Source organism: Ochotona princeps, chromosome 13 (assembly GCF_030435755.1).
Source record: "Ochotona princeps isolate mOchPri1 chromosome 13, mOchPri1.hap1, whole genome shotgun sequence".
NCBI lineage: Eukaryota > Metazoa > Chordata > Mammalia > Lagomorpha > Ochotonidae > Ochotona > Ochotona princeps.
The window spans coordinates 3,334,603-3,361,077 of NC_080844.1; positions in this window are offsets into that span (position 1 = coordinate 3,334,603).

Below are 26,475 nucleotides of genomic sequence, written 5' to 3' on the forward strand. Positions count from 1 at the left end.
CCCACGTCAGAGACCTGGAAGAAACTCCTGGCTCCTGCCTTCGAATTAGCTTACTCGAAATATTGTGGCCATTTAGGGAGTAAACCAACAGAGGGAAGATCTCTCTGCATCTGGTAATTCTTTCAAATTAAATAAATATTTAAAAGACTTAGAAATTCTTCTCATTGTTTCTATGGTTCCCAAATGTAATGCCCTAAAACAGCTGCATGGAGAAAGAGGTGTAGGCAGGCATTCAGCAGCAGTGTTCCATCAGCCTTGTTGCTGCCTTGGTCTCCATGCCCTCTCCTATGAGTGGCCTCTGGGCTCAAGTCCTCAGGCTTCTGTGCTTGATCCACCAGCAGAGGAGTGGTGAGCTTCACCTCCCTTTTCCCCTGACTTTGGCCTTGCCCATCTACTTCTTGGCTGGGGAGAGTTGAAAAGCCAAATTCTTCTTCTCCCTGCCCCCGAACCCAGCCCCACCCCGGAACTAGTCTTGTCCTCCTGCAATCTGCCACAAGAACTTTCCCAGGCAGCCTCCAGCACCTCCAGGCTAGAGCTCAAAGTGAGACACAAATGGGTGCCCCTGGTCCTGACCAGCAGTGGAGAAGAGGTTGATGGGCAGCTCTGTGACTCAAAAAAAGGGTGTGCTATGGCAATTAGGGATAGAATTTGGAGATGACAGTTCTATGTTAGGCAGAAAATTCAACAAAACCTAGTGTGTATTTGTTGCAACTTATTGAAGTCAAGCAGTGACATCCTGTTTTCTAGTGGAGTAGAGCCCTCCCCATCCCACTCTGTCTCCTTTCCCGTTCTCATCCTCTCTCATTCTGCCCAGCAGCCTCTACTGTCCCTTGCTGATGCCACTGACAGGCCAGCAGACAGGTGCACACGTTCTCCAGGAAGCCTTCCCAGATTTCCACGCTATTTCACTCCCCAGCCCTCAGCAGCAGCTGGAGCAGCTGAAGTTAGTCCATCTACACTGCATGCTTAGTTTTGCCTTCTCTGCTTGCTGCACACAAGGCCCACACAGGCCCACTGAGGCCTGTCTGCCCCCATTTTCTGTGTGGCTACAGCCAGTCCAACTTAGTCTGCCAATATGACCATTGCCCTGCCAACCTCAGCTGAGCAATGATGTTTATTACAGGAAGTGGAAGTGAGCACTGAGGTGCATTTCCCCATAATAACATGTGGGACTGATGTTATGGTATCGTAAGTTAAGCTTCTGTCTGCAGCACTGGCATCCCATATAGAGGATTTAGCCACTAGGCTATGGCACTGGGCTCTAGTACATGTACTTTTACAGCAAAGCCATTTCTGGGGCACATTTGCTTTGTGAAAGGCAGCATGGGAAATGTTGTGGTAGTGGTTGGGGAGTGAACCAGCAAATGGAAGGTCTTCCTCTCTGTCTTGCTAAAAATCTGACTTTGCAACAACAACTAATGAAATCAGTATAAAAATACGAAAGTATGTAAGACAACTGAAAACATGATTTGTTATTAATCAGGATGAGTAATATAGTACCACATAGGACAACTGGCCCGAGCTGCAGGCATAGAGGTGCTAATGACGTCTTTAAAAAGTGGCTTCAGTGACTGATTTTGTAAAATGCATTTTTCTTTTTCCTTGAAAGGCAGATTGTACAGAGAGAAGGACAGACAGATAAGTGTTCCATCTGAAGATACACTCCTCAAATGGCCACAGTGGGCAGAACTGAGCCAATCCAAAGCTAGGAGCCTCTTTGAGGTCTCTCATGTGGGTGTATGGAGCCAAGCGCTTGGGTCATCTTGACATGATCTCCCAGGCCATCAACAGGGAGTCGAATTGGAAGTGGAGGATCCTGAATGCTTCTATGTGATACTAGCACCACAGGTGGAAATTTAGCCTACACCATATAACTAACTCAAAAATGACACTTCTATTTTTGATATCTGCATTGTTAAGATGGATGCATGCCCATGGAGGCCTCTGATTTGAGTGAGGCTAGGCTCCTACTCACAATGGTCACAAGTCTCTCATTCTGCTGCTTAAATGTATCATGACATTGTAAGTAGAGACAATGTTGCCAAGTCCAGCATCCTATTGTTGAGATACATGTAACAGTTTGGGGAACAGCTTGATAGCTTAGCAGCTAAAGTCCTCACCTTAAACATGTTTGAGTTTCCTATATTATAAAATATTCATGTTTCAGTAGATTGGGTTCCAGAATGTGTTGAATTTTGCTTTATGTTTTAAAATATATTACCCCTGGTCCTGGCACAGTAGCATGGCAGCTGAAGCCCTGGACTTGCACACACCTGGAATCCGTAAGGATGCCAGTTCTAATCATGGTAGCCCCCCTTTCCATCCAGTTCACTGATTGTGGCATGGGAAGACATTCAAGGATGGCCCAAAGCCTTGGGACCCTGCACCTGTGTGAAAGACCCGGAAGAGGCGCCTGGCTCCTGGCTGCTGACAGAGTTGGTGCATCTCCGGCCTTTGTGGTCATTAGGAAGTGAGCCATGGGAATGAAAATCTTCCCCCCTGACTCTCACCCTCTCTGTATATCAGACTTTGCAATAAAAGTAAATAAATCTTCAAAAAAGTAAAATATCTTACCCCTAAATATTTCAGAAAATCCTCTATCTTGTAAGTGTTTATAAATTTTGTGAAAAAATTATGCTGTTTGGATTACAGAAATGTCTTATACATGTTGCATTACTCCTTTTCTTAGTGACTTTTACTAATTTGTATTAATTTTAACATTTTTAAGATATTTTTTATTGCAAAGTCAGATACACATAGAGGAGAGACAGAGAGGAAGATCTTCCTTCTGATGATTCACTCCTCAAGTGACCACAATGACCAGAGCTGATGAAGAACAATGTACTATGTTTTCCTAATATGTATTTGCATTTCCCCTCCTTCCTAATATTATAAACTTGAACATTCTCTTCGCATCAGAAAATCAGAGTAATTTTCTATTGGATTTATTGTTCAAGGTAGTCTAAACAAAAGTCCCCTATCAACAGCCTTTGAAAATAGTATTTATTTCACAATTTCCAATAGAAGACCATAGTGAACTCCTATCCAAAGCATATTCCTGCCCACACACAGCTTATCTCACAATAAATGAGTACATGTATACCAGTACTATAAGCACTTGCAGGTTTAACCTCCACAGGTGTGAAGCTTAACTAGAACGCTGGCAACAGAGAGAAATCTCTAATAGCAACACATGCTATGGAAGTCCATGTACTTGAAGTGCCAGAAAATGATGTTAACAAAGGAATCCTTTTTATCTCAGCAGAGCCCAGATTTTTCATTATCTGAAGAAGTACATTAGAGTCTGATATGTGACAAGAGAAACAGGAAATTCAGTATCAGAAGATGTGAGACTTAGTAAAATTTCAATACAAAAGCAGTTAAAACCTGAACCTGTAGGAACATGTGAAAGGCCTGGTGAAAGGGCTGTTGTGCTAGAATTGATAATGAGGAGTATAAATACAGGGATTGTCTGAATAATGTTAATAATAAGATTAAGATATATAATATCTGGGTTGTATATTAGAATAATTGCTATTCAGCCTATGTGGGAAATTGATGAGTATGCCAAGATTTTTTGTAATTGGGTTTAGTTTAGGCTTCTTCATCCACCAATTATAATGGACAGGAGGCCTGTAAGTGTTAGCAGTGATATGTTTTGGGAATTGTTGATTTGGTAAGGAATAGAAAGGGGAACAATTTTTGTCAAATAACTAGGATGAGGGCTGATTTTAGGTTAATTCCTTGGCTAACTTTTGGTACTCAGAAGTGAAAGGGGGTTATGCCTAGTTTTATGGTTACTGCAGTGGTTATTAGTAAAGGTGGGGTGGGGTTACTGTGGTTGACAATGGTTCAGTGGCCTGAATACATAAGGTTTAGAAGGATTGCTATTGTTAGAATGATTGAGGCTGTGGCTTGGGTTAGGAAATATTGTGTTGCAGCTTCTGTGGATTGTGGATTACTTTTATAGGTGAGCATGGGAATAATGGAAAGTATATTTATTTCTTTTTTATTATTATTAATTATTTTGCATTATGTGACAGTTTCATAGGCTCTGGGAATCCCCCCACCACTTCTCCTCCCCTCACCCTGGTGGATTCCTACACCTTGATGCAGTATTACAGTTCAAATTCAATCAAGATTCTTTCCTTGCAAACGTATACCAAGTATAGAGTCCAGCTACTTGTTGTCCAGATGGGTTGAACAGTTTCTTGGGGAGACCATTTCTGGTCCGAAGTTAGAGCTGTTAGAATATCATCCCAGTCAATTAAGAGTCCCAATATAACATCAACAGCAATTTGCAATATTATGGAATTGACATGGTTTTGAGTAACCAGTATGTTAAAAAAAAAAAAAGAAGCAAATTCTTAATTCTTATGATTAGCTCATTGACATTTCAATTTTAGTTTATATACAGGACCGGCTGCTATATACCTTAAAATGGCTATAAGGTACCATTCAGCTGTCTCGTGTGTATTTCATTTTAGTATTTAGCCATTTGTTGTGTAGAAGTATAATTTTGCTGATCTTGGCAGATTTTAGGATAATCTAGACTGGCTTGTAACTCTAACAAGACATTTGTCGACAATTAAGGTGCAGAACATTTTTTTGGGGGGGTGCAGGGAAATCCCCAACACCATGGTGAGGAGTGACTAATCTTTGTGTCCCACCCAGCGAGGCATGAGCCAATCCACGCCAGCTCTTTCCTGTCAGATCCCAACCATGAAGACTCCCAGACCTTCACCACAAACTATTAATACAAGCAACAAGGACTACATCCCAACTGCCAAGGAGGCCACAGAAAATTGGATACCCTCAGAGGCCAAGTGCTCTGAGGTCACCCACCCCCAACCGGAACTTCCGCAGGGGATGGAAGAAGTCCAAACACTACCGTGCAGAAACCAACGTCATCGGAAAGACAACCAGAAGCCATGAGCGGTCCGCAGAAACAGAAGAACAATAAACGTCCTTCTGGACCAGGGAGGAGAGCTTTCTCTGGTTCGAGCCTGGCTCCACCTCTGGACCCCCACCCTCCCTCGCGATGACCATCGGGATCGCTCCGAAAACCCCTCATAGCAAACAAACAATCATACAAACTAAAAAAAAAAAAACTAAAATAAATAGACAACAAAAAGTATATTTATTTCTAAGCTGATTCAGATTACAAGTCAGTGGGAACTGAATGTAGCAATCACAGTGCCTGTTACAAGTGTAAGTAAAACTGCAGTTAGTACTCAGGGGTTAATTAGTACAGGAAGGGTGTAAACCAACATTTTTGGAGTATGGGCCCGATAGCGTATTTAGCTGACCTTACTTAGAGTGTAAGTGTAGTGGGTAACACGGAGAATTTTGAGTTCTCAAGGGATGGGTTCAAGAACTAAAGGCTCTAGAAACAAGGGGACTTGAACCCCTAGAATTTACTCTATCAAAGTAACTCTTTTATCAAACATAATTCTATGCATATGGGGGGATACCTGATAGGGATACAGGCATTGATACATGGCATATACATAGGGCTAAGGTTGAGGGAGGACATTTTTTCATAAGAGGTGCATAAGTTGATCATATCGGAATCGAGTGTATGATGCTCGGATTCATAAAAATACTGTTGTTAGGATGAAGGTTTTAATAGCAAAGTTAATTGTAAAGAGTTGGGGATTTAGTGTGTCGTGGAATGCCCCTAGTAATAGGGTGATGCTAAGAGCATTTATTATAATAATACTAGTGTATACTGCTAGAAAGAACACGGCAAATGGTTCTGCAGCATACTCTATGTTGAATCATGATACTCAGACTCTCCCTCGATTAGGTCAAAGGGGGCTCAGTTTGTTTCTGCTAAGGTTGAGATGAATCACATTATGGCTACTGGTCATGCTGGGATAAGAATTCCTATATACTCTTGGGTGTCGATTAGGGATGATAGAATAAAGTAGTCATTTGTGAGAAGGATTAATAGGAGAATAATAGCTAGTGTAGCTGCATATGAAATTGTCTCTGCAAAGGCTCATAGTGCTCCAATGAGTGCATATTTAGAATTTGAGGCTCAGCCTGGAGGGCTAGGGTGAGGGCTAGTGTGGGGACAATAATAAATAAGAATGGAGAAAAGGTTAATGGGCAAAGGGGTTCTTTAATAAAAAGTTTTACTGCGTCAGCAATTGGATGAAGAAGTCTGTATGGGCCGACGACATTAGGGATCTTATTGAATTGCATGTAGCCTAGAATTTTTCATTCAACTAGGGTGAGGAATGCTATGGCTAAAAGTACGGGGAGAATTGAGAAGATCATATTCGCCAGGAACATGTTGTTAAGAAGAGGAGTTGAACCTCTGAGTATAAAGTTTTAAGTTTTACGCAATTACCGGGTTCTGCCATCTTAACAAGCCCTGGCCTTGGGCAGGGTTGTGTGTAGTTTACTAGATTCTCTCATTTATTGGATTTAGAGCACTGGTGTACAATGGGCTCTACTTCTCATGTCCTTTTGTACTGGAAGAAGTAAATAAATAGAAACCGACCTGTATTACTCCAGTCTGAACTCAGATCACATAGGACGTTAATCATTGAACGAACGAACCATTAATAGTGGTTGCACCATTTGGGTGTCCTGATCCAACATCAGGGTCATAAACCCTATTGTCGATATGGACTCTATAATAGGATTGCGCTGTTATCCCTAGGGTAACTTGTTCCATTGATCAATAAATTGGGTCAATTAATGGTCTAGTTGCTTAGACGAATTAGTCGTAGCTGCATCCATTCAGAGGTTGAGTTATACTCCGAGGTCATCCCAACCAAAATCTCTAACTTAGGGGCATAATTTATTGGGTTCAAGTAGAGGGGAAAATTATTTGTGTAAGTTAGTTAATTAAAGCTCCATAGGGTATTCTTGTCTTATTATTTTATTCCTGCCTCTTCACGGGAAGGTCAATTTCACAGATTGAGGGTGAGAGACAGTTAAGCCCTGGTGTTCTGGTCGGTCACAGTTGTAATCCCTTGGCACAAATATCAATTCGGCTTTGACGCACCATGCCGGATTAGACCACAGCACAGTTTGGTGCTCCGGAGGACCAGGATAGACGTTGGACGGGCTCGGCTAGGCCTCAACCCCATCTGAGCCATATATGAGATATACGTGGGTATGGACGAGCCGTGGCTGGGCTGAAACTCTCAACAGCAGGAACCAGAATGGATTGAAGAGCGGAGCTGGCCGAAGGACCTGCTGGAATGCGTGAAGCCCGACACCATGAAGGAGTCGGAGGGAGGAACCTGAACAGTTCCTCTGACAGGACACTGACTCTACAAATAAATGCAAGAAGCATGGAGGTAAATAACCCAGAAGAGGCTTTGGAATGTGACCCACTGGAATACACTTGGCTCGGGTTGGGGCAGACCAGGCTGAGTCGGTTCACGTCATCCACTGGCAAGCCCAAGTGCTGAAACTGTGTGGGGGCCTGGCCGGGTTTGGTTGCGGTAAAAAAAAAAAAAAAAAAAAAAAAAAAAAAAAAAAAAAAACAGTACAAAACACAAAATGCCAAGGTGAAATGGCCTGTGCTAGTAGGGAATGCAACACCCGACCAGCACTCCTCCCACTGGTTTAGGTGAGGGACGAGAGTGTGTGATGGGCAGAGCCGGGGAGAGATGCGATACTCATTGGTTCCAATAGAGGTCGGGGCTCAGAAGAGAACCAACCCAGGGGTTACAACCACCAGCTGATCGGAGTGATGGACGGTGGCGGGCACTGTGCTTACTAGTAGTACATGTAGGAGCCTGGACTGGGAATGCCTCAAAGTTTTTTTTAGGGGGATTCCCCTGAACAAAATGGAGGAATCAAAGCATTAATCAAAAAAAGATGGAAAATGGAGTAGATGAATCAACCACCTCAGCTTTATGCTTGCAGCGGAAAACTGGACAAGGGGAAACCCTAAGACGGACTATGTCAATCAGTGGACTCTGCACCAGCCTCATCATACCTGGACTGTTGCTGATGATATGTTGGAGCTTCTAATTGATCGAGGTGACGCTCTGCTGGCTCTGCCTACAAACCTGAGAGGGCCTCCCTAAGAGGCCGTTGAACTTGAACTGGACAAGTGGGATGCTGGACTCTGTATGGTGTAAACTTTTAATTAGAGAATCTCAACGGAACTTGAGCTGTGGTTATGCATCAAGGTGAAGGAATTCACCATGGGGGAAGGGTTTGGGGTGAAGGGGGGAATCCCAGTACCTATGAAATTGTGTCATGTAATGCAATGTAATTAATGAATAAATGAATATTAAAGAAAAAAAAAGACAAAAAAAAAAAAAAAAGCCCTGGTGTTGCCATTCGTACAAGTCCCTAATTAAGGAACAACTGGTTATGCTACTTTTGCAGGGTCAGGATACCGTGGCCATTGAACTTGCATCACTGGGCAGGCAGTGCCTCTAATACTTGTGATGCTAGAGGTGATCTTTTTGGTAAACTGGTAGGGCTAGGGTTTGCCAAGTTCCTTTCACTCCTTTTAATCTTTCCTTGAGTGCACTCCAGTGTTGGATTAACAGTATAATTTACATAAGTATTAGGCATGGTGTGTTTACGTATGGGTGTTAACTATCAGTGTTTATACGATCTGATATAAGCTTTTGCAGAGGAAAATGGGTTCTTGTTACTCATTTTAGCAGTATCACTTCTCTCTATATATATATGTATAGATCAGTCCAGTGTTATGTGTATTGGGAGTGTATACATTTGTGTGGGATTTAGTTGTCGGGTCGTTGTTGAGCTTTAACGCTTTCTTATTTGGTGGCTGCTTTTAGGCCAACTATGGTGATAAAATTATTTACTCTCCAATTCAGGCTGCACCCTGGTTCTAAAGGGCTGTCCCCCTTTAGATTAAGTTTTATGCTTACATTTGGATTTGAGTTTCTGTTGGCAAGCATAAAGTTGAACTAAAATTCTGGCCTGGAAACCAGCTATCACAAAGCCCATTTGACTTTTCACCTCTGTCTGTATGTCGTCCCACTGTTTTGCCACATAGACGGGTTTGTTCTAAAAATTGCTCACAGATAGCTCGTCTAGTTTCAGGGACTTTGACTAAAATTATTTTTGCCAAGTGGTTTCTAGCTAATTCATTATGCAAAAGGTACAAGAGTTAATCTTTGCTTTTTTATGCTGTTAGTCAATCTTTCATCTTTCCCTTATGGTACTATCATTATAGCTCCTGAATTATATTTCTATCTCCTATACTTTACGGGTGGTAAATGTTTTATTTTAATGACCGGTTTAATTATGTGGGGTTAGTGGTTTGGGCTATGAAGAGCTCAAAGTGGTCACATGCTGTGAAATCTTCTGAGTGTGAGTCAGATGGTTTTGTTAAGCTATGCTTTGAATTTTCTTTTTATTTATTTATTTTTATTATATTTTTGACAATCTTTACATAGTTAATTAGGGTAAAAAGTTTCAAGGGCTACAGGAAAGCGGGTAAGACTATTATATTCATATTGTTTTCTTTATGTTTAAAAGGGAGTATTAAGGGAGAAGGCCCACCCAATTTCCCACCCTCCCCAGGTCCCAGATGTAGGGCATGCTCCGAGGTTCTTGCTCAAGAGGTTTTGATAGTTCACCAGTTCTGAATCACTGCCAATCTTACCACTCCAAGCACTATGAAGTCTTTGAAGAATCCACTGATTGACATAGTCCATCACAGAGTCTCTGTTTGCCCCATATTTCGCTGCCAACATATAGCTGAGATGGTTGATTGACCTGTTCTGTCTTCTGTCTTTTCTTGGTTAGGGTTCTGAGTCCAGCATTTCGATTGGGGAGATCTCCAAAGAAGCTTTGAGCTGTTCTCAGACCAGATTCTTGTATGTACTAGCAAGTACAGGGCCCAGCACAGTCCATCGCCCCGAGCAGCTGGTGGTTGTAATTGCTGGGTTGGTTCTGTTTTCAGCCCCAACTTCCACTGGAACGAATGGGTGTTGTAGTCCAGCCTGGCTCTGCCCAGCACATACTTGGCCCTCACATAAACAAGTGGGAGCTGCAGCCTTGTTAGAGCGACCCACAATAATCCCCACCAGGCGCGCCTCATACCCTGGTTTGCCAGTATGTGTAGCAGTAGTCCAGTCTGTCCCACACCCCATTCGGCTCTCATACATGTCAATGGGTATTAAAGCTTTGTTCCATCTAACCAGCTCCACGATGCAGCCCACACAGATATTGTTGGGTGTCTCTTAAGCCATCCCAGTCCCTGCCCTGGTTTTCATACCCTCCTGTGAAAGTGGGTAACCCAAGAGGCAGGAGCCCACTATTTCCCTCCCAGACCACTCCCACTCCCGGATTATGCACTCTCCAGGTAGTTCTGTGTTTGACTTGACAGAATTAGCCCCCTGTGCCAGCTTCTGCCAGCTGATGCTGTGGCTCAGGCCAACCAACCCTCACCCACTCTAATTATGTTTGCACCAGTAGGAATAATCAGCCCAGCCTGGCTTTTCCCTGATCTAGTTCACATGAGGCACACAGGTGTTGTAGCCCTGCTTAGTCTGGTCTGTCCCCATCCCGGTTCACGCTCTCCGGTGAGAGTAGCTATCCAGCAAGGGAACCTCCCCACATTCCCCCTGCTGGATCTGCACCCTCCCTTCCTGGTTCTCACGCGTGCTGGTTGGGTGCTGCACTCACATGTGCTACAGGCAACCTCACCTTGGCATTCCATATTGTGCACCAGTTTTTGTCACAACCGATTCTGGCTCAACCCACACTGCTCTGGTGCTTGGATTTGCCAGTGGATGACATGGACTGATTCAGCCTGGTCTGCCCCCGACTCATGCCAAATATATGCCAGTTGATAACTTTCCATGCCCTGTTCTGGGCTGTTTCTTATCATGTTTCTTGCGCTTACCTGCCGGGTCTGTGTCGTGCCAGAGAAGTTGCCCAGGCTCCTCCATCAGAACCTCTCCCAATGCCAGATTTTGTGCATACCAGGAGGTCCATGATCCAGCCCTACTCAGTTCACATCCTGTCCTAGCAGAAACAGTGGCTTTTCTTGGATGGCCTTCAACCCAAACTGGTCCTTACTGTTGGATATTTCAGCTCAGCCATGGCTTGTCCATATCCACATGTGGCTCCCACAGGGCTCAGTAGGGGTTGAGACCTTGCCTAGTCAATCCCACATCTACCCTGGTCCTCCAGGACACCAGAAGGTGTTGGAGTCTGGCTCGGCTTGTTGAGTCCAGTCCCAGTCCACACTTGTGCCAAGGGAGACTACAACTATTTCCTGATCAGAACGCAGCCCCATTCCAGGCCATGCACCCCTTGATGGGAACCTCAACCCAGCTAGGGTTGTCCCCTTAGTTCCCCAACCAGGCCTGTTCCCAGCAGTAGATCGTGCACATGCCAGTGGTTGCTCTGATTCAGCTTGGCTCAGCCCCTCACCTGTCCTTTGTCCTCTGCCTTAGACACTGTGGCTTAGTGTTCATGGCTCATGCAGATCAGTAGGATCAAGAGCCTAGCTCGGCATGACCTGTGCTCCATCCTGGTCTCCAGTTTCGCTGTGGGCTAAGGTTTGCTCAGTCCTGCCCAGTCCCCCCTGTTCCAATACCAATTGACACATTAGGCAGCTGTTGGAGCTACATTGCCCAGCTTGTCTGATCCCCAGGCCTGGATCACATGTTCACCAGCGGGAGCTATGACTCTCCAAGGGAGTTTCCCAAATTCTTCCCCTTAATCCACTCCCAGACCCAGTCCTCATACATGCCATTGGGTTTAGGCCAGGTTCTGGTGAAGTCTGGCCTTCCATTTGGCCTTGTATGAGCTGGTGAATATTGCAGCCTGGCCCACCCCACACCCTATTCAGGATGCACATTTGGGTGCTGCTACCTTGACCAGTCCAACTGTTGCGGGTTCCTTTACCTGTGATTGATGGCAGGCTCCTTGGTCACACCTAGCTTAGTCCATCACCACCTCAACTCTTAAGCTAACCAGTGGGGCTAGAATTTCCACAGGGTTTGGCCCACACATCCCCCACAGTATCTACCCCAGGATATGGTTCTTGAGTGCTAGTTAATGTAATGGCCCTGCTTAATGTGACCCTTTTACTGATCCATCATCATGTCAGGAAACAGGTAAAAGGATATGATACTGCTGGACAAGTCCTGAGCCATAGTTTTTGCATGGACTGGTATTTGGTGGTCAGCATTGTTCAGTGATTACAAATTCTTCAAAGGAAGAGGTACTGTCATTGGGAATCTTTAGGATTGATTCATGCCATAGTCCAGCTCCAGCCGAGTTCGGAGCTCGGGAAGGGTGCGTGGAGTCGGTGATAAAGAAAGACACAGACACTGACACTTGGTGCGTTCTCACCACAGCCCAAGAAAAAGCTGTCCTTATTTGCTCAAACACCTCACAAGCTTCTGCACAAGCAACTAATTATTCTATTTTTACTTTAAGACTAAGGGGGCATGTACAGACATTTGGTCACTCCGTCTGCACTTCAAGGCTAAGCAGGTATCCCAAAAGATAATTCTGCAAAATACTGTATTCACATTCTTCAAAGCAAGCCATTATTTATTCTTCAACAGCAGCCATGGAGCAACAGCCAGGACTCCAAGGCCAAGGCACATGTGATTATCTGCTAATTAGTAGTACATTCCTACCACATTTCTATTTCCACAATTTACCCATTATGTAATGGGAAAATAGGTTACAAGGGAAAAATGTAAAATGTAAAAACAGAAATTTCAAAAATAAAATCCCCCTGCAACTACAGACTCTACAACCAAATAAACAATGAGACAATAATCAAAAGCATTTTTCTTTAATAAAAGCATCCTTAATTCCTCTAGCTAAAAATTATAGAAGTGGCTAAAACAGTTACATTTTCTATGCTCCAAAAAGTTGCAAAGACAGGCTAGGCTTTGAGATAACAATAACTATATTTATTGCCATAGCAGTTTCAGCTCTCACTCCCATCACTTCCATTACTTTGTAAAATTCTTAGTAAGCTATTTCCCAGAAGGCATGCTATATGTCTGGGCCAGATTTCAGGGCAATGGCTACACAGTAAGATGTCCAGAAATGGCATGGGTTTAATTGTACTCCTGTGCGCAGTTAAAGGCCCACTCACCAAGACATTATCAATAACATTAACTCTCAAGCTCACATTGGTGGCAAAAGCCATCTCACAGGGGCAAACAATGCCTCAATAGATTACAGAATTCTTATGGGTGCTTGAGTTTCCATGCAGAAAGGTGGTGAGACTGCGTCAATGTGGTCAGAGAGAAATCCGCTGGGCCCTGCCAAACAGCTGGAAGCTCCCCCGGGACCTGCCAAGCAGGGGAGCTGTTCTCTTCACACCTTCATGCCATCCACACCTACTGCACGGACCCCAGCAGATTCACGTCCTAGAAGCACAGCGGGTTCAATAAGGATCTACCTAAGCAGCAATTCAAAGAACAAAAACCCCAGAGGTCCAGGCCGGACAGCCAGCAGGTGGAGCCTGGCACCAATTGGCAATAGCTGCCTGGGGACAGCTCACCACGTGCACTTAGTGGCTAGCATTTGGGATCCAGGCATGAGACGCCCTGTCCTGAGACCCAGTATAAACTCCCAGGCCCAAGGTCAGGCCCCTCCCCAATCCCATTCACCACCAAATGAGGGTGGTGGGTGGGCCCCGGAACTGCCCAGTCATGGAGACCACCACCTCTCGGTATACTCACCCCAAAGGGAGCAGCCCCCAAAGCCCAGGTAGGCCTGGGGACAGTTCACCACGTGCACGTGGTGGCTGGCGTCTGGCACCTAGGCATGAGACGTCCCGTCCTGCGACCCCTGCTTTGAATTTTCCAAGTACACTTTCCAGTATACTTACCTTGTTACATCTTATCTCCTCTAGTACCTGTTGATATGCTATACTTATTTAGGGGCATGGAGTTTTTACATAATCGAGGAGGTGATCCGCGGTGTGTGCGTGCTTCATTACCGTGTTCAATTAAGCTATCTATTCATACATTACTGCTAAATACAACTTTGGCCCTTAGTTTTCATAAAGGCTTTTGTGTTATTCCTTGGAAAGAAAATGTAGCCCATTGCTTTCCACCCCATAGGCTACACCTTGACCTAACATTTTTACAAGGGTTATTGAGCATACTATTATACCTTTTTAGGGTTTGCTGAAGATGGAAGTATACAGGCTGAGTTGGCAAAGGGTGGTGAGGTAGAGAGGGGTTTTGATTATAGAACAGGTTCCCCTAGGGGGATATAAATTACCACCAACTCCACTGTGTTTTAAACTGTTGCTAGTAGTCCTCTGGCGAATAGTTTTGTTGTTGTAACTATTGAAGTTTATGGCTAGGCATAGTGGGGTATCTAATCCCAGTTTGGGTCCTAGCTTTCATGTATTCAAGAATGCTAAAGTCACTTTTGTTGTGGAGTTTGTTATAGCTATAGCTTTCTGCAGCTTGGATAATATTTAACTTTATATTGCATTAGGGTCTTGAAACATGCTTTACACCAGGATTTGTTAATTTGGGTTATTCATACAACCTCAGTGACTGGCACGAAGTTTACCAACTCTGGTGTAGTTTAACTTAGTCAAAGTTTCGTTCATTGCTGAAGATCTATCACTGCTGTATCCCTTGGGGGTGTGGGTAAGCAAGGTATTTTGAGCTACTGATGTGTACTTAATACCCACTCCTCTTAATCAGTATATTGAGCTGGAGGGCATTTTCACCAGCTTGAGGATTCTTGCATATGTAACCTAACTACAAGCTAACAAAAAGGCCAGGACCAAACCTATTATGTTTATGGAGTTTAAAAACTCATCTAGGCATTTTCAGTGCCTTGTTTTATGGTATAAGCTACATGAACTAGGCCAAAGATATAAAATTTTTGGTTTAGGTGCTATGTCAGTATTGTAGAGACCAATTAGTAACCATAAAATAAAAGTCTTAGTTCACTAAGCCTATTTTTTTTTTTGTAAAATTTTGCAATAATTTACATTGTTGTTAATTGAGGGTTGGGCTAGGGTTGATGTTAGTCTCAATGATAGTTGAACTAGTTTTATACCCTGAGTTACTGATACTGTAAGAGTCTTGTTTTGGGGCTTTGTTAAGACATTAAGCTTGTACAGGTGTTCCTGTGAGTTACTAGAAATTTATTAGTGTAACTTGAATGGGGAGATAGGGAGGGGTTTGTTGAGATAATTGGATTATAGTAATGAAGTACAAGTACACATGTACACACGGATGTGTGTAATATTAAATAATTATGTCCTGTAACCATTAATTCAAATGTCTATACTAGTTTACGCATGGTGAGAGGCTCAGATGGTTGTTGAAGTGTTAACCTCGTATGTCCTGGAGTACATGGAATGAATGTCCCAGCTCATAGATATAAGGGCGGAGGAGGTACATCGAGGTGCTCGACTACAATTTTAGTTCTGATTTATGGCCCACCGCAGCCGTGGTGAGTCCAAGCATACCCCAAAAATAAAGATGCCAAATGCCTGACAACACAGTTATGTGTGAGCATGGGCTGATTAATCATTAGTCCATTGAGATGTCTTATTTAAGGGGAATGTGTGAGCAGTTCTAGGTGTTATGGCCCAGAAGTAAGAACCAGATGTCAGTTGTAGTTTCACTCTAGCGACCCCCAAGTGCTATGGGCACAGAGCGAGCAGAAGGATCCGTATTGGGCTGGTTGCTGATTTCACGGAGGATGGTAGATTAAGGGACCTCTGGGGGAGGGGCATAGTCATGTTTTGGTGGATGGTAAGTCAGTCTAAGCGTGATGGTCTGTATGATTATGGAATGTATGTGCTATGTACGATAATTGAGTTAATAGTATGTTATGACTGTCCATGTTGGTTGGGGTTGTTAGTTGATTAAGGAGTAATGTCCTATGTCTGCTTAACAATGGGATGTATTACTAGATATGCATGGGGATATGAATTTAATGTATAATTAAACATATATGCAATATATGCTATTATAGATTATATGTGCTGTACCATTATTAAAGTGGAATTGTAGTAATGCACAAAGTACATAAAGGCACGCATATGTGTGCCTCCGGTTTGTGTGAATTTTGGGTTACAGAGAGTAGTTTAAGAAGAATTCCAGCTTTGGGTGCTGATGGTGCGACTTTAGGTCCCCTCTTTGATGTCCTGGGAAAAGTTATGCTTCATCTCTGGTTTAGAAGACCAGGGTAATTATTATACTATAAGGACCTTCATTTGAGTAGTTCATTCTCAGTTAAGCTACAGATTGGCATGAGAACTGGGATTAATAGGAAATAGAGGAACGATGCTAACTGACCGATAATAATAAATGGGTGCTGGGCCCGGAGGCGTGGCCTAGCGCCTAAAGTCCTCGCCTTGAGAGCCCCGGGATCCCATATGGGCGCCGGTTCTAGTCCCAGTAGCTCCACTTCCCATCCAGCTCCCTACTTGTGGCCTGGGAAGGCAGTCGAGGACGGCCCAATGCAGTGGGACCTTGCACCCGCGTGGGAGACCTGGAGGAGGTTCCAGGTTCCCGGCATGGGATCGGCGCATACCGGCCCGTTGCGGCTCACTTGGGGAGTGAAACATCGGATGGAGGATCTTCCTCTCTGTCTCTCCTCCTCTCTGTATATTCGGCTTTCCAATAACAATAAAATCTTAAATAATAATAATAATAATAATAATAATAATAATAATAATAATAAATGGGTGCTCAACTGGTTGTCCTACAATTCATGTAAGTGTCAGTAAATCGGCCACGAGGATTCTGAACTGGACTTGGCTAATTGCTGGAATATTATACTGTGATGTTTTGTTGTGTGAAGGAAGGGTATGACAGCTAGGATTGCAATTGACAGGATGAGGGTTAGTAAACCCCCGAGTTTGTTGGGAATGGACTGGAGGATAGCGTTAGCAAATAGGAAATATCACTCTGGTTTAATATGGGGTGATGTGTTAAGTAGGTTAGTGGAGGCATAGTTGCCGTGGTCTCCTAAGAGGTCTGGGGAGAATAGAGCTACGGTGAGGAATAGAGTGATTAGGAGTAGGAAGCGGACGGCATCTTTGATTGTGTAGTAGGGATGAAAGGGAATTTTGTCTGGGTCTGAGATAATGCTTGCAGGGTTGTTTGAGCCTGTTTTATGAAGGAATAGCAGGTGGACTATTACTAAGGTGGCGACGATGAATAGGAAGATGAAGTGAAAGGTGAAGAATCGGGTTAGAGTAGCTTTGTCAACTGAGAAACCTCCTCAGATCCATTGGACAGGGTCAATGCTGATGTAGGGGATTGCAGATAGGAGATTGATAATTACAGTTGCTTCTCAAAATGATATTTGGCCTCATGGTAAAACATAACCTATAAAAGCGGTTGCTATAACTACGAATAATAATAGGATGCCAATGTTTCATGTTTCTGAGTAGGTATAGGAGCCATAATAGATACCTTGGCCTACATGAAGGAACAGGTAAACAAAGAATATGGATGCACCGTTGGCATGTAAATATCGGATAATTCAGCCATAGTTTATGTCTCGGCAGATATGGGTAACTGATGAAAATGCTGTTAGTATATCTGATGTGTAGTATATAGCTGGGAATAGGCCGGTGATAGTTTGGGTACCTGGGTACAGACCTAGTAATGAACCGACGTTTCATCACGCAGAAATGTTTGAAGGGGCTGGAAGGTCAATGAGGGAGTGATTTACGATTTTTATTAAGGGGTAAGTTTTTCGGATGTTGGTCATTAAGTTTTTGTAGTTGAACTACAACGATTTTTCATGTCGCTAGTCATGGTTAAAATCCATGCAAAAATAATGACATACTATGCGTTATTATTAAGTATAATATTTGTGGCGGGCTTTGTGGGGTTTTCATCCAACCATTCACATGCGGGCTTGGGTTTAATTGTAAGAGGGGGTATGGGTTGTGGGATTATTTTAAGGTATGGGCCATCATTTTTAGGATTAATAACATTTTTGGCTTATTTAGGGGGTATGTTGGTGGTATTTGGGTATACTACTGCAGTGACTACAAAGAAATACCCTGAGTCTTGGGGACCGAATGTGACGGTCTTAGGGGCATTGGCTATATGTTTGGTGATGGAATTATTCTTAGTAGGCTCTTTCATAAGGCATGGGGCTGTTGGTTGAGGGTTTGAGTTAAAGGGTTCTGAGAGTTTAAGTGTATTTGGGGGCAGGAGTGTGGTTATGTATGAGAGGATTCAATATACAGCAATGCTATACAGCAATGCTGGGTGATTAATATTGTTGTAGGGTGAATGTTGTTTTTCAGTACTTTTGTTGTAATTGAAATTACTCAGGATTTTAAATTAGAATGAAGATAGCTAGTGTAACTGAGATCAAGAATGCTAGGGAGTAGAGTTTGATTCGTCCTTTTTGCATTGAGATTAGGAGGATATATTTAGTTGGATGTTAGCAATTGTTTTGGGGATTGCCTTTTCAGTTCATGTTATGTCTAGGGTAGTGGTTGCTGTGTTAAGGCTGAATAATAAGCTAATATAAGGAATTAGGCGACGTATAGGTGTGGGAAAGAAGCTGAGTAGGTTAGAAAAGTAAAATGTTTTGGAGTGGGGGTTTAGTTTTAGTGGGAGTGTCAGTTGATTGAGTTCTTTTGCTAGTAAGAAGCCTCAAATGGTAACCTCAGGGTTGTTGCTTTTATGTAGAGTGGTATGGTTATTTGGGGTACTGTGAAGGGTTGAATATTATTTGAAATAAGGAAGTCTGCGAAGATGCTTCCTAAGGCAGGCGTTTAATTGAATTTACTAAGGGGAGCTATTTTCATTAATAATAAGTACGGGTGGGAAGCAAGGTTGATTAAGTAGGGCAAAGAAGATTACTTGAGTGCTGTAGATGGCTGTTAGGGAGGTGGCAATCAGAGTTAATAATAGAGCCCAGGCGTTTTTAAACGACGTTAGCTCCTACAATAATTAGGTCTTTTGAGTAAAATCCTGTTAGGAAAGGCATGCCTGTTAGGGCTAGGCTGCCAATTGTTAGTGCTGATGATGTGAATGGTATGGTTTTAAATAGGCTGCCTGCTTTTTTTTTTTTTTTTTTTTTAAGATTTATTCATTTTATTACAGCCAGATATACACAGAGGAGGAGAGACAGAGAGGAGGATCTTCCGTCCGATGATTCACTCCCCAAGTGAGCCTTGGCAACGGGCCGATGCGCGCCGATCCGATGCCGGGAACCTGGAACCTCCTCCGGGTCTCCCACGCGGGTGCAGGGTCCCAATGCATTGGGCCGTCCTCAACTGCTTTCCCAGGCCACAAGCAGGGAGCTGGATGGGAAGTGGGGCCACCGGGACTAGAACCGGCGCCCATATGGGATCCCGGGGCTTTCAAGGCGAGGACTTCAGCCGCTAGGCCACGCCGCCGGGCCCAAGGCTGCCTGCTTTTTGAATGTCTTGTTTGTCATTGAGGCTATGAATAATTGATCCAGAGCACAGGAAGAGTATATCTTTGAAGAATGTGTGAGTACAGATATGGAGAAAAGCAAGGTGGGGTTGATTAATCCCAATTGTGACTATTATTAAACCTACTTGGCTTGAGGTAGAGAATGTGATAATTTTCTTGACATCGTTTTGGGTTAGGGCACATAAGGCTGTAAATAGGGTGGTTATAGCCCCTCAGCATAGAATTAGATATTGGGCTAGTTTGTTAGAAATAGAATTAACAGGAATACCCAAGTGACTACTATGGTGGTAGAGTGTAGTAGGGCTGATACAGGAGTTGGGCTCTCCATTGCCGCTGGTAGTCATCGATGGAGGTCAAATTGTGCTGATTTTCCTGTGGCTGCTAGGATTAGGCATAAGAGTGGGAGGGTTAGGTTGTCTTTTCCTAGTATGAAAATTTGTTGAAGTTATCATGTGTTTATATGAATAAGGAATCATGCTATAGATAAAACAAAGCCAATGTCACCAATTCGATTATATAGGATTGCTAGTAGGACTGCGGTGTTGGCATCTGTCTGTCCATATCATCAACCAATTAAGAGAAATGATATGATACCTATGACTTCTCAGTCAACGAAAAGTTGGAATAGGTATTAGCTGTGATTAGAATTATTATAGTAATTAAGAATGTAAGGAGGTATTTTTAAAAAGTGGTTGGTATTAGGGTCTAAGTGTATATATCATAAAGAAAATTCTATAATGGACCATATAACAAGTAGTGTGACAGGGATGAATAATATGGAGAAGTCTTGGACTTCTTTAAACTTTTTAAAGTCTAATTTACATAATTATTACTGTAACCGTTCCTACTTCTTCCATCATCATGGTTTCTACTGGTCTGGCTGCTGCAGACATGACTTTTAATGATACAAATTAAAGATTATTTTCTCTGTTCTCAAGTACTATATTTGAAGAATACATCAAGCCCAGCGTGGCAGCCCAGCAGGTAAAACCCTCGGCTTGTTCGCACCGGGATCCCATAAGTGTGCTAATTCAAATCCAGGAGACCCCGCTTCCTGTTCAGCTCCCTGTTTGTGTCCTGGGAAAGCAGTAGAGGATGGCCCAAAGCCTTGGAACCCTGCACCCATGTAGGAGAACTGGAAGAGACTCCTGGCTTCTGGCTTTGGATTGGTTCAGCTCAGGCCTTTCTGGCTGCTTGAAAAGTGAATCAGTGAATGAAAGATCTTCCTCTCTGTTTCTCGTCCTCTCTGTTTATCTGACTTTATAATGAAAAATTGATCAAGGAAATATTTAAAGGAAAAAGGACATTAAAATTTTCATGAAAAAATAGAATTAAATTGTTTTTTAGAAGCAAAAAATGAATTGAAATGCATGCTTTTAAAATAACAGGTTTTATTCATGATCTCTTTTAGAGTCCATTGTATTTGTGGGTTTTGACATTTTTTTATGCCATAGTAAACTTATTTTTAATTCATCTCACGTATGCCTTACATATTTAATGCAATAATCCCATGAAGTTAATTAGTTCTTGCCTCTATGGCAATAATGGATAGATACAACTAAAATATCAGAGAGTTCTAACAATGTACTCAAGATGTTATACATTTTCCGCATTACCACACAACTGATATTAAGATCAGGACAACACTCAATTATTCTCAAACTTCATTAAATACAATTGTAGTTAGACCTTAAAATGGCTGCAACGTATATGTATTGAAGATAGACCAGAAGTCTAAGAATTCCCACAGCATATTTCCAACAGCAAGTAAAACATTTGCGAAAACATCACTTCTAGCCTGGGACTAATTTCCTTTTGCTGTGAAAACAATAAATCATAATGAAACAATGATACAGAAAAAAAAACATTTTATTTCATGATCAGACTAAATATTTGAATCCATTTTTGAAACCTTGTGTTGGTGATTAAATTCCAAGGACAGGTTTTACAGTCAAAATGATTCAGAAATACTTCACAAAGCTGATGGGTTTTTTTTTTTGTTTTTTTTTTTTTTTTTTGGCTATAACTGACACTGAAGGGATTTGGGCAGCAAATTTGTTCATCTTGAGGGCCACATTCAGCCCATTCCCCCTTGGATCCTGTAACATTTTTGTGTACCTCTTCTTTGCTGCACATGCTTTTGTGTCCAAATGCCTGTACATGCCACTCCTGACCTGCAAGACCTGCTTTGTCCATGGGATAAAAACTTTAGAACTGAGTGAGAAATGGTCACAATGGCTGGAGCTGAGCCAGTTCAAATCATGGAACTAGGAAATTCTTGGTTCTCCCACATGGGTACAGGGGCTCAAACATTTGAACTATCCTGTGTGATTTTCCAGGATAAGCAATGATCTGGATCATAACCAGTGATGATATTGGTTGCTGGTGCCACAGGTAAAAAATTACCCCCAGTTCATTTTCCATTTGACATTATAATTATTTATATACACACATGCACATCTATATGAGTTTATATATATATTTATAAATATGCATATAATTTATTTATGTAACACTATTCATTCAAATATATTTCCTGTGCTTATTTGTTAGCTGAATTTGTGGGGATTTTGATTTTGCTGAATTGCTTTCAGTATAATTCTAATGCTAGGCATTGGCCAAATAAATGTTTTAAAACATTTTTTGACATTCTTGCAGTTGTATATTATTTCTTCTGTGATGATAAGCTCATATTTTGAAACAATCTCAGGAACATATTTTCCATTTCATTACCTATACCTTTGAGGTCTTATCTAAATCAGTTTTCCTTTATTGATATCTAGAGTTGTGTTTCCTGTGTTTTCTTGTAGTACTTTCATAGTTTCATGCAGGTTAAGAAGTGCCTAGGTGCTCCACCCAAGCCTCTTTGATACTCCCCTTCCCCAGGGTCAAGCTGCCCAACCTGCTTCACCCTGCATGCAGCAGACAGAATTTTAACCCACTTTATTTCCCAAGATAAATTGTCCTAATATTCCAGAACTAAAACATGGTAGTACCACCAATCCACTGAAGTATGAACATCGGATAAATATGACAGTATTTACAATATTGACTCATACAAATAGAACAGATTGTATGGGTTTCACATAAACCATAGACAATCCCATTCCTCTCACTCCACTGATTTCCTTGATTCCAACCCAATAAAAATCCCTTCCTTATCTTAGAAATATGTACATATTTTGAGACAATTTATTATCACAAGCTTAATTTACCCCGATCATAAGATACTACAAAAATTTTGTAAGACTACAAAATCACATTTTCAATGATATATAAGCATTAGCTAAAACTAACAGTTCTGACTGTGTTTTTTGGCCATTTCTATTTCATGCTTTGAAAGTTCTTATGCTGATCTTTACCCATTTATAGCAGATTCTATGATTTGGTGTTATTTAAACTTTTTGTGCTCTTGATACAATGTCAATATTAATGTGCTAGCAGATGTAAAATTTGACAGTGTTTTGTTGACAATTCCTTATACAGTGCAGATGCCATTTTTTTTTCTCTATTGCCTGTTCATCTGGGGTCTTTTATAGCAAGTCTTACCTATACCTATATCTTATAGACTTTCCCAGAGAGTTTCCTCAAGTAATTTGTTGGCATCTGGTTGCAGATTTACATCCTTAGTAAGTTTTGATGTTTGTAGTTACAAAGGAAGGGACTTGTTTCATACTTCTGCAATATAAACCCAGTTTTCTCAGCATCAGTTGTTGAGGACATATTCCTTTCTCCCTCAAGTTAATTTCAGTTCTCTTGTCCAGGATTAGCTGTCCTTGGATGTGTGAGTGCTCATCAAATGCCTCATCAAATGCATATTTAAGGATTGCCTATGTACTTTACACGTACTGAATTCTTCATTTGCAATATTTCAGATTGATATACCTTCCATAACTGTCTCAGCAAAATTTGGCATCCACATACTGTTTAGCTTTATTACTCTCAGCAATATATTTTTGTGCATTAATTTTATGATCATTTTCTGGGATTAATTTCCAGGCATTTCATTAGCCTCCTCAAACTCTGGTATGAAACTAATATTAAGTTACTTCCTGTTTTCATCCTTGTTCTGGGTTCTCACATTAAAAATTAATGCTTAGGCATGGTAGAGACATTTCTTGGTGTTTTTCTGTGTTGGCTTTCATTTCTTTACACTACGCTGCTTATATAGATATCCAATGGTGTGTGCTTTTACAACTATGGATCTCTGGAAAGTGCTCAGGGTGGTGAGAGAGTCCAGTGTGATACCCAAGTTGACTTGTTAAACTACTGAGAACTACTGGCATAATCAAAGCCTTATCTCCTCACTTCCAAGGTGATCACAGTTTCAGGAAAGACAACAGTGCTGCCCATGAACCAAATGCTAAGCAATTTATTTAAAAACTTGTCCACTAAAGCATAGAATAAAGTGGGCAACATTTTGAAATCAGGTATGTTTACTTAGAAAGACACATTGTGTATGAAACCTGTCATTACTGCCCTCACAGAATTCCAGCAGATGTTTTCTCAGCACTGTAAAGACAACAGAAACCATCAAGTAAAATTAAATCACAGCAATAGACATGTGTCTACATGGACATTTCATTAAGATCATTTATGTAACACAAAATTTGGCTAGATCATCCAATAAGATTATGTTGTACACAGATGGGAAGGCTAATGAAGAGAAATGGTGGTTGAAGATAAAGTCCTGAATTCATATGAATAAGCTCCATAATATTAACTTAATACTCCGGTATAACATGAAATAAATTCGTGTAAAATGTGGAATTACTTACATACTGTGAAAACAATCACATTTTGCAGATTATCATACTCGAGTTCACGTTGGAGAAGTATTTTGTAAAGGAAAAAATATTTTGCTTGAAATAGGCTTATGTATTTCAGAACATTATCTGAAATGTCATTCGCATACTTTCAAATATTGTGCCTTTTTGGAGAAAATGTTATATTGAGTGCAAACTTCTAGTGTAGAAGTTTAAAATTGTCAAAATCCACTAGCTTCGCTAAAAAGCCTAAAGAAACTGGAAGGGAGTTTTGAGGAGTTCAAATGAAAACGTAAACCAGATAAATGATCTGGACAAGGGATTAAAGTGAGGAGCAAGTTTATCAATCTTATGAGATTTTTCATCAAGGTCACAAATCTATTTTGGATTATAAAGTTTGGAGAGGAAAAAGGAGTTAAAATTCACATTAGACGCAGACATCTGCCTCACTTGGGAATCAATACGTTGTTTTCCACACATAGGTAAACTAACAGAATAAAATTCCACACCACATAAACTTCTCACTTGGGAGTGGTATTTAAATCAGGTATATCAATGAAATGTATATGGAAAATTAATACAAAATTATATGAAACCATATGATTCAAATGCATATTTGAAAAGAAGTAAATTACTGAAACAGTGGATTTATTCAATAAAAAGCATATGATACTCATGAGAACAGATTCAGTTTGTTAACTTCATATGAATAAAATCATTTTTAAAGATATATTATATTTTTACTTGATAGTCAAATACACAGATACCAGGAGAAATGGAGAGTAAGATCTTTCATCCATTGAATCACTCATTGAGTGTTTGCAACAGCTGCAGCTGATCTGATCTGATCTGAAGGCAGGAGCCAGGATCCTCCTCTGGGTCTTCCACATGGGTGCAAGGTCCCAAGGTTTTGGAAATTCCTCAAATGCTTTCCCAGGCCACAAGCAGTGAACTTGATGGAAACTGGGCCACTTGTGTATGAACTGGCAGCCAAATAGGATGCTGGAACAGGCAAGGCGAAGACTTTAGCCACCATGCTATTGTGCTGGGCCCAAATGAAATCATTTTAAATAGACTGCTGAACTGTGATCTTTTTTTTTTTTTAATTTTTTTCTTTTTATTGTATTGTTGTTGACAATCTTTACATAGTTAATTACAGTTAAAGGAAAAAGAAGAAAAAAAAAAAGAAAAAAAGAAAAAAGGTTCAGGGGGATAGGAAAGTGGGCAACGCCATTATGTCCATATTGTTTCCATCATGCATCTGAGGTAAAGGGGGATGTTGAGGGAGAAGCCCCACCCGGGTTCCCGCCCACCCCAAGTCCCGGATGTGGGGCATGCTCCGAGATATGTGCCCAAGTGGTTAATAGTTCTCCAGCTATGAATCGCTGCCAGTTTCGCTCGATGAGGTCGTCCACTGATTGACATGGTCCATCATAAAGTCTCCGCTTGCCCCATAATTTGCTGCCAACATATAGCTGAGATGAATGACTGTCCCGTTCTGTCTTCTGTCTTTTCTTGGTTAGAGTTCTGAGTCCAGCAGTTCGATTGGGGAGGTCTCCAAAGATACTTTGAGGTATTCCCAGATTAGTTTTTTGTATGTTCTAGCAAGCACAGGGCCCGGCACAGTCCATCACCCCGATCGGCTGGTGGTTGCAACTGCTGGATTGGTTCTGTTTTCGGTCCCGAGTTGCACTGGAACCAATGGGTGTTGCAGTCCAGTCTGGTTCGGCCCTTACATCAACCAGTGGGAGCTGCAGCCTAGTAGGGGCGACCCACAATAACCCCCACCAAGCCCGCCCCCTACCCTGGTTTGCCAGTATATGTAGCAGAAGACCAGTCTGTCCCCCATCCCATTTGGCTCTGGTACTTGTCAATGGGTATTAAAGCTTAGTTCTATCTAATCAACTCAACCATCCAGCCCTCACAGATGTTGTTGAGTGCCTCTCTATCTAGCCATCCCAGCCCCCGTCCTAGTTTTCATGCCCGCCCACGGGAATAGTGATCCAGGAAGGGGGAACCCACTTTTCCCTCCCAGGTCTCTCTGTCCCGGTTTATGCACTCTTTAGGTGGTCCTGTGATTTGACTCGGCAGAATTAGTCCCCAGTGCCAGCTTCTGCCAGCTGATGCTGCGGCCCTGATCTAGTCCACATGCAGCGCACAGAGTGTTATAGCCTTGCTTAGTCGGGTCTGTCTCTATCCCAGCCAACACTCTCCAGTGGGAGTAGCTGACCGGCGAGGGGACCAGCCCCTTAATCCCCCCGCCAGCTCTGCCCCTTCCTTCCTGGATCTCAAGTGTGCTGGATGGGTGCTGCATTCAT